Source organism: Ctenocephalides felis, unplaced genomic scaffold (assembly GCF_003426905.1).
Source record: "Ctenocephalides felis isolate EL2017-DRISC unplaced genomic scaffold, ASM342690v1 CF-g0.4_SCAFFOLD_03571, whole genome shotgun sequence".
Lineage (NCBI taxonomy): Eukaryota > Metazoa > Arthropoda > Insecta > Siphonaptera > Pulicidae > Ctenocephalides > Ctenocephalides felis.
In genome coordinates this window covers 60,057,270-60,069,344 of record NW_020539725.1, presented here as the reverse complement: position 1 = coordinate 60,069,344, position 12,075 = coordinate 60,057,270, and the positions used below count along the sequence as shown (strand labels likewise).

At 27.0% G+C, this 12,075-nt stretch overlaps 1 non-coding gene across 1 annotated transcript; it reads right to left on the bottom strand.

Moving 5' to 3' along the window:
* Window positions 1-1,742: 1,742 nt before the first annotated feature.
* On the bottom strand, window positions 1,743-1,807 carry LOC113387112. The gene has a single exon (XR_003368078.1). It is a non-coding gene; the product is annotated as a U7 small nuclear RNA (small nuclear RNA).
* Window positions 1,808-12,075: the final 10,268 nt, after the last annotated feature.

Here is a 12,075-nt window from a genome sequence, read left to right as displayed (position 1 = left end):
AAAAATAATGCGAAGGAAATTGATAGATATCTTGACAAGAACCTGAGATAATTCGATAATGATTGAAATAATGATTTATTATTATTAATTACTGCTTGCTTATAAATGAATAAATAAACTAGTGGTGTATGGCATCGTGCCTTAAGGCAAATTGCTGGAACTTCCCGTACCGTAATGAAATATATGAGAAATTTTAAACGTTTTACAACAAATACTGTAACTTTCATTATTTTTGCTATCTTATTGTTATATCTGAGCAAATCAAATATAAATTATAAATAAATCAATTAACATTAACAATCGTCATTTCATTTCGAATTTAATTTCAAGAAAAAAAATAGTTGACTAATTTGCACAAAATTAAAAAAGTGCTCCCGTATAGTTACAGTCTAAACGCATATGCAAACAATTCTGTGCGACATTTTCACTTATACTGTGCTTATCTTGGCTGCATTTTCATATTTTTCAATAGTTTTCTCACAAAATTGGAAAAGTGTCCAGTACATAAACAGTCTAAACGCACTCCGGTAAACATTTGTACCAGAGTGGCGCTTAGACTGTGCTTAGCCTGGGTGATTTTTTGAATTTTTAATCCAAAATTACAAAAATATTTTATGGAAAATAAAAAAAGATGTAATTAAAAAAGGGACTCTATTGACGAGAAAGAAATTGATAGATATCTTGGCAAGAGCCTGAAATAATTCGATAATAATTGAAATAATGATTTATTATTATTGAGCCGTTAGCTTGCTTATGAATGAATAAATAAATAAACAAATAGATTGCTAAATACATTTGGAGTTTGTCTTTTTACTTGATCAAAGATATGGACTTTTAAAAAAGGAACACTACTGACGACCAAACTCGTTTTGATTAAATTCTTGAAAAGACGATATGGATTTTAGGCAATTTTGTGAGCTATAGTTTGTTCTTTGGAGGTTTCAAACTATCTAGAACATTTCAAGACTATCTACAAAATTTTTGAGCTATCTAGAACATTTTCAAAAAATGTACAACATTTTAAAACTACCTACAACATTTTCAGATAATCTAAACCATTCTATCTATATTCATACTATCTAAAACCTTTTTTGACCAAAGCATTTTTAGACGATGTAAAACATTTTAAAGCTATTTTGAACATTTTAGAGCTATTTTGAACATTTTTGGACTATCTAGAACATTTTCAAACTTCAAGAATATTTTCAGATTATGTAGCTAGAACATTTTTAGACGAATATACTAATCTAGAAAAATATGTTTGGGTGATCTGAAATATTTTCAGGCTATCTAGAACATTTTCAAAATATCTAAAACATTTTTAGACTATCTAGGACATTTTTAGCCTATATAGAATATTTTTAGACTATTAAGAATACTTTGTTTCAAACTATTAAGAATATTTTCATATTATTTAAGACAATTTTAGAATATCTAGTGCATTGTTGAAGTATCTAGAACATTTTTGTACTATCTAGAACGTATTCAGACTAGCTGAAGTGTTTTCATACTATCTAGAACATTTTCAGACTATCCGTAGCATTTTCGTTCTTATTTACAACATATAAAACTCCTTCAAACTATTTCAACAAATATTATTCTAGAACAGATTACAACGATGTTCTTGAAAGAACAGACTTGTAGCAACGCTAGAACATGTTCTAGTACTAATTTCATTACACGACATAATTAAATTAGTACCAAGTAATTATTAATGTATATGATATGATGGTTTGTTTGTGTTTGGAGTTCTATCCGCAAAGAAAGAACTCCGTTCTTGAAAAAGTTAAAAGAACAATAATTATTTTACGAATTCTGCAGAGTTCTTGCAGAACTTTACGACTCGTACGAACCATCTTGTACTTATTGTGTCTTGTACGTACTGTGCACACATGCGCCATCTCTGATATGCCAACAATATAATATAACATTATTAATTTTTAAATTATTATTATTATTATTTTCATACCTCCGTGTTTTTTTTTTTAATTTTTTGTAATTTTGACCAATTGTTTAAATGTGCATTTTTATGCACCACCAAATTTGGAATTATTTTGAAATCAGCATTTTTACTAATTTTTTTTTTAAATTTTAAATGTCATTTGTGACGTTTTAAAGTCAAACTATATTTTTTTGTTTATACAAAAACTAAAATGTATATTGTGAAAAGAATAATTAACTAGGTGTGAGTGGCATATATATACATGTATATATTGAAGAGACGTTAGTAATAAATTTACTAATTAATAATTAAATGTAACCAATTTTTAATAACTTTTTTGAGTAGATTAGACTTTTATTTGGAATACTTAACGACGAGAATTGGAACATTTGTAGTTCTTCTGGAAGTGTGTGAAATCAACGAATTCATTTAGATACAAAAATTTATTTCGCGCTTTATTATAATATTTTAGTTGTTACTTCTTCAACAGTTCAGGATTAAATAACTTTATATTTTTACATTTTTAAAAATATTTCGAATATTTTTAGTTTTATGATAGCTCGCCGAGGGTACATGAGCTATCGTAAACTTTTATTAAGGGCTGTCTTGCAGATGTACAAAATATTCGCAATATTTACCGTTACTTGGGATTAGACATCGTTCAAATGAATTTACTTATGACTATTATTTATAATTATAAAGATCACAATTTTTAACAATATATATATATATATATATATATATATATATATATATATATACTCTTAATTTATATGCGACGAGTGTGTCGTTCAAGCCCTCACGTACGTTTTCGTTTCAAGAAATCTTTTGTAATTTTGTTTACAAAAATATTCAAATTCACGAAAAAACGTTTGAAGAATTTTAAGTAAAAATGTACATTCTAGAATAATTTATATAAATTATTATTAATAATGATTATTATACTGAAATCCTCTCTTTACTTCCGTCTGTTACCTAGAGTCCATATCTCTGTTTTGTACTGAACATTTTATATGGTCATTAATTAAATAATTTTTTAATATATTCTGTTAATTCAGTGGATAGAGATTAGTTTTTTCATTTTCAGGAAGAGTCCATGTCTCTGATCCTTGCAGAGCATTTAGTATCTTTATTTATCAATTTACTATATGAATAAAGTAGGAAATAACTGATATGAATTAATAACATTGCTGTCCATGTCTCTGATTTCGTAGGTTTTTTTTTCTACTTTATAAATTTCTCACTTAGTCAATAATGTTCATTCGCCTAGAGTCCGTATCTCTGATCAATAAGATTACAAACTAAGAACAATCAAAGTAGAAGTTGACCCAAAAGATAAAAAGGGACTCTACTGATAAGCAAAATAGAAGTCAATCTATCTAGATATAAAAAGGACTCTACTGACAAGCAAATTAAATATTGATGTGATATAAAGAGGACTCTACTGACGAGCAAAATAAATGTCAATCTATCTAGATATGAAAAGGACTCTATTGACGAGCAAAATAAATACAAAAATAGATGATCAAAAGGACTCTACTGACGAGCAAAATATAAGTCGACCTAGAAGTTAAAAAGGACTCTACTGACGAGCAAAATCAAATGTCAATCTATCTAGATATAAAAAGGACTCTACTGACGAGCAAATTAAAAGTAACCCTAGAAGATAAAAAAGGACTCTACTGACGAGCAAAATAAAAGTCAACCTAGAAGATAAAAAAGGACTCTACTGGCAAGCAAAATGAAAGTCAACCTAGAAGATAAAAAAGGACTCTACTGACAAGCAAAATAGAAGTCAATCTATCTAGATATAAAAAGGACTCTACTGACAAGCAAATTAAATATTGATGTGATAGAAAGAGGACTCCACGTTTCCTTTTTATAATCGATTTGAATACCTCACTTCCGATTATTTATGTTTTCTCGTTTTTAACAACTTTATAAAACTCTTGTCTGCATGTGCATGTGCATCTGCATTTATATAATTTGTATATTCGTTGGAGCAGGAAGAGGTGCAGCAGGAGGTGCAGGCGGAGGCACCGCATGTTAAATGTTTATTTAGACAGGAGGTGCGCTCTGAAGAAACGACTACTGCATTACCGATAGGTGTACTGACGAAATATTCTTAGGCTAGAGTTACACACATTAGACAATTGTCATTAAAAAATGAAACTAGCTGTAAGTGGAATTCTGTCTTATGGCAATTAGGGCATCGTGCCTTAAGGCAAATTGCTGGAACTTCCCCTACCAAAAATTATTATTTTTTTAAAAAGATCAACATTATTGAACAAAATTTACTCTTCAGAAATTAGATTTTTGAGGTACTATAAATTTTGACAAAAACTTACATTTTTTTGAAAAAAAAAAGACTTTTTGAAGAAAAATGTATTTTGTTATATTACATTATGTTACACACACACCCATACATACATTTTTTCTGAGGTATGCCTAAAATTAATTAGAGATTAATTTACATTAATTTAGTATAATTGAATGGAAAAAGTTTAAAATGTGGGTGATATCGAATTTAAAAAAATATACAATGACTTGTTCGTGAATATATTTTATGAAACAAAACAATTTGTTCGCGCCATATCAAAGGGTGCAACAAAAAATCATCAATCGCGCCGAATCATACAAATAAATCAAGTCAATCAATATGTTATCAAAACCAATATTGAACTTATTATACATGTAAATACGAATATAATTTGTAATCAACAGAAAATAAATACATAAATTTACCAATTAAAGTGTTTACAACAAATTTGGTCCTTCAAAATTCAATTAAAACAATCAGTAAAAGAACACAATGCGAAATAAAAATTTTCTAGTTCTATTTGCTCGTCAGTAGAGTCCTTTTTATATCTTTTAGGTTGGCATTGATGTTGCTTGTCAGTAGAGTCCTTTTGATAATCTATTTTCCAAGTTAATTTGCTCGTCAGTAAGGTCTTTTTTATATCTAGATAGATTGACGTTTATTTTGCTTGTCAGTAGAGTCCTTTTTAATATTTTAGGTTTATTTTTAATTTACTCATCAGTAGAATCCTCTTTTTATCACCTAGGTCAGTATTTATTTTGCTGGTCAGTAGAGTCCCTTTTCTACTTCTAGGTTGACTTTTAATTTGCTCGTCAGTAGAGTCCTTTTTCAACTTCTGGGTTGACTTTTATTGATTGTCAGTCAAATTTAAATTTGATTGTCAGTCGAGTTCCTTTTTCGACTTCTAGATTGACTTCTATTTTGCTCATCAGTAGAGTCCTTTTTCTACTTATAGGTTGACCTATATTTTTCTCGTCAGTAGAATCCTTCATTTTTGAAGTTGATATTTAATTTGCTCATCAGTAAAGTCATCTTTTTATCACCTAGGTCAGTATTTATTTTACTCGTCAGTAGAGTTCTTTATTTATTTTCTAGAACTCTAGATTGTTATTCAATTTGCTTGTCAGTAGAGTCCCATTTTCAACTTGACTTTTATTTTGATCGTCAGTAGAGTCATTTTAACTTCTAGGTTTACTTTTGTTTGCTCGTCAGTAGAGTCCTTCTTCGACTTCTAGGTTGACTTTGATTTTGCTTTGCAGTCGAGTCCTCTTTTTATCACGTGGGTCAGTATTTATTTTGCTTGTCAGTAGAATCCTTTCTTCATTTTGCAAGATGTTAATATAATTGCTCGTCAGTAGAGTCCTCTCTTTGTCTTCAAAGTTGACTTTTATTTTGCTCGTCAGTAGAGTCCTTTTTATATTTTAAGTTGACTTTTATTTTGCTGGTCAGTAAAGTCCTTTCTTCACCTTCTATATCAATATTTAAATTTGCTTGTCAGTAGAGTCCTTACCGTATTTTGTAAGTTGACATTTAATTTGCTCGTTTTACTCTATTTTCTAGATTTATATTTAAATTTGTTTGTCAGTAGAGTCCTCTCTTTATCTAGGTCAGTATTTATTCTGCTCGTCAGTAGAGTTCTTTTTCATAACTTGTGTTAATTTTGTGAGTCCTTTCACGTAGGTCAGTATTTAATTTTCTCGCCAGTAATGTCCTTTCTTCATCTTACAAATCCATATTTATTTTGTAAATTTCCAAAAAAAATGTTTCTAATACTATTTTCAATCTATTCCTTTAACACCAATTCTTTTATCATTTGGACCGAGCCTAAGAATTTCTATTTACCGAGAAGAAAAAAACAGCAGACGTCGTACATAAACATTTCGAGACGAGAAGGAATTTCAAGAAGCGTTTTTTTTTCGTTTTTTCACCTTTTTTTCTATGTAAACGATTCATGAGTGAAGTAAAACGTTTTAGGGGACCTCAAGGATAGATTGTTATCTTAAATTTCACAGGAAAAAGATAAGATAAAGGTAAAAGGAACTAAGGAACCACATATTTGCGGAGGCGCGAATAAGTTTAGTTTAATATCAATTATATCCTTAAGGTTCACGGTTAACCTCACTTTTGACGTGAATTATTATTTACATCGCGGAGTATCGGGTTTCATCGGTTGGGTTACTTCAACTTCGGAATTCGAGATTATTGAAATACTTGTTTTGACAGATATCAGATTTCGTTTCGAGATTACGAAACGAAAGACGTCTCTGGTGCATAAATTAAAAATAATAAAAGATCATATTTATGGTAATATATATATATATATATATATATATATATATATATACATATATATTTCATTATATTTAATAGCTTATAACAATTTATTACTGATAATAAGATAACTGCTTGAGAGTTGAAAGCATCCATCTTGATTTTTCAACTGTCATTTAATAATTTAAATATTATTTATTTCATTTAGTTGTATACAGATTAAATTTTAATTTTAAATGCAAACATTTGCAAACCATGTTTAAATCCATAATTAATTATTATTGCTAATAACTTTTAACAAATTATAATCGTTAACAAAATGTCTGCTTGACAGTTGAGAGTATCCATTTTGAATTTTCAACTGTCATTTAAAACTTATTTTTTAATGTTCTTTTTACTCTATACATATTCTTTTGTAATTTTAAATACGAATATACATACAAATATAGAGATATACACATTAATAAGTATATATAATAATAAATAATATTTGTTAACAAAATGTCTGTCTGACAGTTGAGAGCATCCATTTTGATTTTTGATCTTTTATTTGATATTCGTTATTTTTATTATTTTCTTTTAATGAATACAGATTATTTTTCAATATCAAATGCAGCATATACAAATATTGTTGTCAATCACTTACTACAATGTATTATTATATTATTGTTAAGAAAATCACTTCTTGACAGTTGAGAGCGTCCATCTTAAGTTGTCAATTGTCAGTTAATAAATTTATTTTTAATTTCTCTTTTAACTGCATGCAGATTATTTTTTATTTTAAATTAGATCGTTCACACACACATAAATATATATACCTATTATTGCTAATCGCATTTAGCTAATTATAATTGTTAACAAAATAAGTGCTTGACAGTTGAGAGCATCCATCTTAAGTTGTCGATTGTCAGTTAATATTTTTATTTTCAATTTTCTCTTTTAATTGTATACAGATTATTTATTAATTTCAAATTTGATTGTTCACACGCACATAAATATATAATTAACTATTATTGCTAATGACTTTTTACAAATTATAATTGTTAACAAAATAATTGTTTGACAGTTGCGAGCGTCCATCTTGCATTTTTAACTGTCAATTAATAATAAATATTTTTAATTGTTTTTATATTTTGTACAAATTTATTTTCAATTTTTAATATATACACACGCATATATATATATATATATATATATATAATTATATAAAATATTATCATCATTGCTCTGAATAATTTATTTGTTAATTTGTTAACAAAAGTTTGACAGTTGAGAGCGTCCATCTTGAATTTTCAACTGTCACTTAATATTGGTTATTTTGGAATATTTTTTATAAATACGAACATATACAAAGATATGAATGTGCACATGTATATATATATATATATATATATATATATATACAACATCTAGCTAGAGGTGCCTACTCGAGAATTTATTTGGTGCATAAACCAGCATCCTGTTATCGAGAATTTTAAACATGTTCAAACAAAACACAACTTACAACGTTTTCAATTTAAAACAAAACATAAATTCCGGAACACTTTTAGATCTCCTTCCGTTCTACGACCATGTGAATTATCGACACATTAAGAGGATAGACTAAAAATTTACTTTTGGAATAAATTAACCAATTTGAATCATGGTCTTTTAATTGAACCATCAATAGACAACGTGTCGTTGGTTTTTTCTAAATTTTAGAGCCAAACGAATCAGAATGACTTGAAACGTCGACATAATATGAAACTAACAAATCGTTTCTATCAAAAATATAAAATTTCTTAGCGATTTTAAAAATAACGAACATTAAATGACAGTTGAAATTCAAGATGGTCGCTCTCAACTGTCACTGACTTCACTTCTTTTAACAAATATAACTTTTTATAATTATATAATATACATAGTATTTATACATATGTATATAGTATAATATACATAGTATTTATTATTATATATACATTAGTTTTTTTTATAAAAGGGAAAATCTAATGAAGAATATCTAATGTTGACAGTTGAGGATGGAGTTCAAGATGGATGCTTTCAACTGTCAAGCAGCAATTTTGTTAACAATTATAATTTGTTAAAAAGTATTAGCAATAATAATTGATTATATATTTATCTTTGTGAACGATCTAATTTAAAATAAAAAATAATTTCTTTACAGTTATAAGAGAAAATAAAAATTAATTTATTAACTGACAATTGACAACTTAAGATGGATGCTCTCAACTGTCAACACGTAATTTTGCGTTAACAATTACAATTTATTAAAAATGATTAAAATTACTAATTATTTACATATGTGTGTGATGTGTAAGTTCGTATTTAAAATTAGAAAAGAATCTGTACACAATTAAAAGAAAATTTGGAAAATATCAAATATTAAATATTAAATGACAATGAAAATGAAAATTCAAGATCGACGCTCTCAACTGTCAGGCAGTTATTTTGTTAACAATTACAATTTGTTAAAAAGTATTAGCAATAATAATTAATTATGTATTTAAGTGTGAGAATGTTCGTATTTAAAGTTAAAATTCAATCTGTACATAACTAAAAGAAATTTAAAAAAATGCATTATTAAAAAATAATTGTAAAATCAAGATGGACGCTCTCAAGTGTCAAGCAAGAATTTCGTTAATATTTATAATTTGTTATAATAATTATATTCATTGTGATTTCTTTCTGTGTTTGTATATAAAATGTGCATTTTAAAATAAAAGGCAAATTTTTCGAATAACTTTTTAATAATATTTAATGACAGTTGAAAATCCAAGATGGTTGCTCTCAACTGTCAAGCAGTAAATTTGTTAAAAATTATAATTTGTTTTGAATTATTAACATCAATGTTGTTTTGAGTCATTATTAATAATAATTTTATATTTTATATTATTTAAAATTAAGATCAAACTTATATACAGTAAAAGAAAAATTTTATGTTATCAAGTATTAAATACAAGATGGACGCTCTCAACTGTCAAATTATTATTTTGTTAACAATAATACAATAATATATTGCAGTAAGAGATTAACAACAATATTTATATAGGCTGTATTTGAAATTGAAAAAGAATCTGTATTGTAATCTGTAATTCATTAAAAATAATGAATAATGAAATAATAAAAATAATGAATATCAAATAAAAGATCAAAAATCAAAATGGATGCTCTCAACTGTCAAGCAGACATTTTGTTAACAATTTTAATTTATTATTATATATACTTAATAATGTGTATATCTGTATATTTGTATGTATATTCGTATTTAAAATTACAAAAGAATATGTATAGAGCAAAAAGAAAATTAAAAAATAACGAATATTAAATGACAGTTGTAAAATCAAGATGGATACTCCCAACTGTCAAACAGTTATTTTGTTAACAATTATAATTTGTTATAATAATTATATTCATTATGATTTCTCTCTGTGTTTGTACATAAAGAGTGCATTTTAAAATAAAAGGCAAATTTTTCGAATAACTTTTTAATAATATTTAATGACAGTTGAAAAATCAAGATGGACGCTCTCAACTGTCAAGCAGACATTTTGTTAACAATATTAATTTATTATTTTATATATTTGTATTATTGTTATTAATGTGTATAGGTGTCTATTCGTGTGTAGATTCGTATTTAAATTTAAAAAAGAATGCATTTACTGTATACAGTAAAAGAAGGTCCGTCCATTAAAATTGTAACTCGGCCTCCGTCTGTGTAAACAACGAAAAGGAACACATGGCCGTTAAAATGTTCGTTCAAATGTTAAATTAGTATAGTCGACAGTCGACTGACTTGGTGGTGCACTTGTTGTTTTATTAAACAGAAGCACACGACGACGACTAAAAAAAGAATATGCATCGTTAAAGGATTTATTAAGTTTGAGGGACACTGGGTAAAATTACAGAAACGCGGATTTAAATATCATATCTATTGTCACTTTTAAACGGTTCGTTGAAATTGAATGAAATGTTTGGCAAATTTATTTAAATTAAATATTTAACAATTTTGTCTAACATCATTTAGTCCTAAAGCAACTCGGTGTACTTTAAAACGCATTTGAAAACATACAACTTTGCTTCTGCCCTTATTCTAAAGAACTCGTATTGAAAAAACGGCGGAAGCAAAGTTGTACGTCTTAATACTCAAATTGTTGCACTAATTTAGTATATATGCCTATAATTCTAAAACCATTCGTTTAATACGAATGGTGTATTCGGCGAATTTGTTCAAAAATAATCCACCAACAAAAGTTTCTAATGATAAACGACTCTAAAGCAACTCGGTATATTTAAAAAACGCAATTGAAATAAAGTACGTGAATAATTTGGGTATAAAGTATACTAGTTTCCATACAAACTGAAGTTTTTTTAGGATTTTTTGCATAGTGTTTGTAGTGAAATCTAGCTTTGGATTTCAGTATACCTAGTACATATTTTTATTTATTCGCTTTTAACTTTTAAATCATTCGTTTAATATTAATGATGCCTTCGACGAATTTATTTAAAATTAAATAATCAACAATATTGTCTAACATTATTTAAACTCTACAGCAACTCGGTATACTTTAAAATGCATTTAATAGCATACAACTTTGCTTCGGCCTTTATTATGAAGAACTCTCATAGTAAAAACGGCGGAAGCAAAGTTGTACGTGTTGATACTTATAGTTTTGTACTAATGTAATAAATATGCCCATAACTTTAAAAGCATTCGTTTAATATGAATGGTGTATTCGGCAAGTGTGTTCAAAATTAAGTAATCAACAATGTTGCTTAACATTATATACCTTACAGCAACTCGATATACTTTAAAATCTAAATTATAAAACACCAAGTAAATTTCAGCGCATTTGTAGTACATTTATATCTTCAATCTTTCGTAAATCTTAAACCATTTGATTAATATTGATGATGTGTGAGGAAAACTTGTACAAAATTAAACAATTCACAATCTTTACTAACATTATGATGTCTTCCAACAACTCGGTATACTTTAAAAAACTATTTAAAAACATACAACTTTGCTTTCACCTTTTTTGTAAAGAATTTGCATTGAAAAAAGGCGGAAACAAAGTTGTATGCACTAATGTAATAAATATGTCTATAATTCAAAAACCACAAATTTAATATGAATGATATATTCGGCAAATTTGTTCAAAATTAAATTATCTACAATTTTGTCTAACATCATAACAACCTACACCAACTCTGTGTACTTTAAAGCGCACTTGAAATTTTGTTATAAATTATACCAGTTTTCAATATGAGATTTCCCATGTGAGTTCATATAAAATTTCCGAACTTCTCAACGATTTTGCATGGAATTTAGTATAGAATAGTCGATTCCAAAATCAGATATCAGCTTGCATAGTATGAAGAAATTCTGATAAAAATTAAAATTTGTATGGAATTTAGTATATTTGAAATTATGAGTAGAAATGATACTAAAACTAACAAAATTAATTCTTGGAACCAAAAAATAAGACAAAATAAAAATTTATTAATTATATAAAAATAATTCATACTTTTTTTCTTTTTTTTT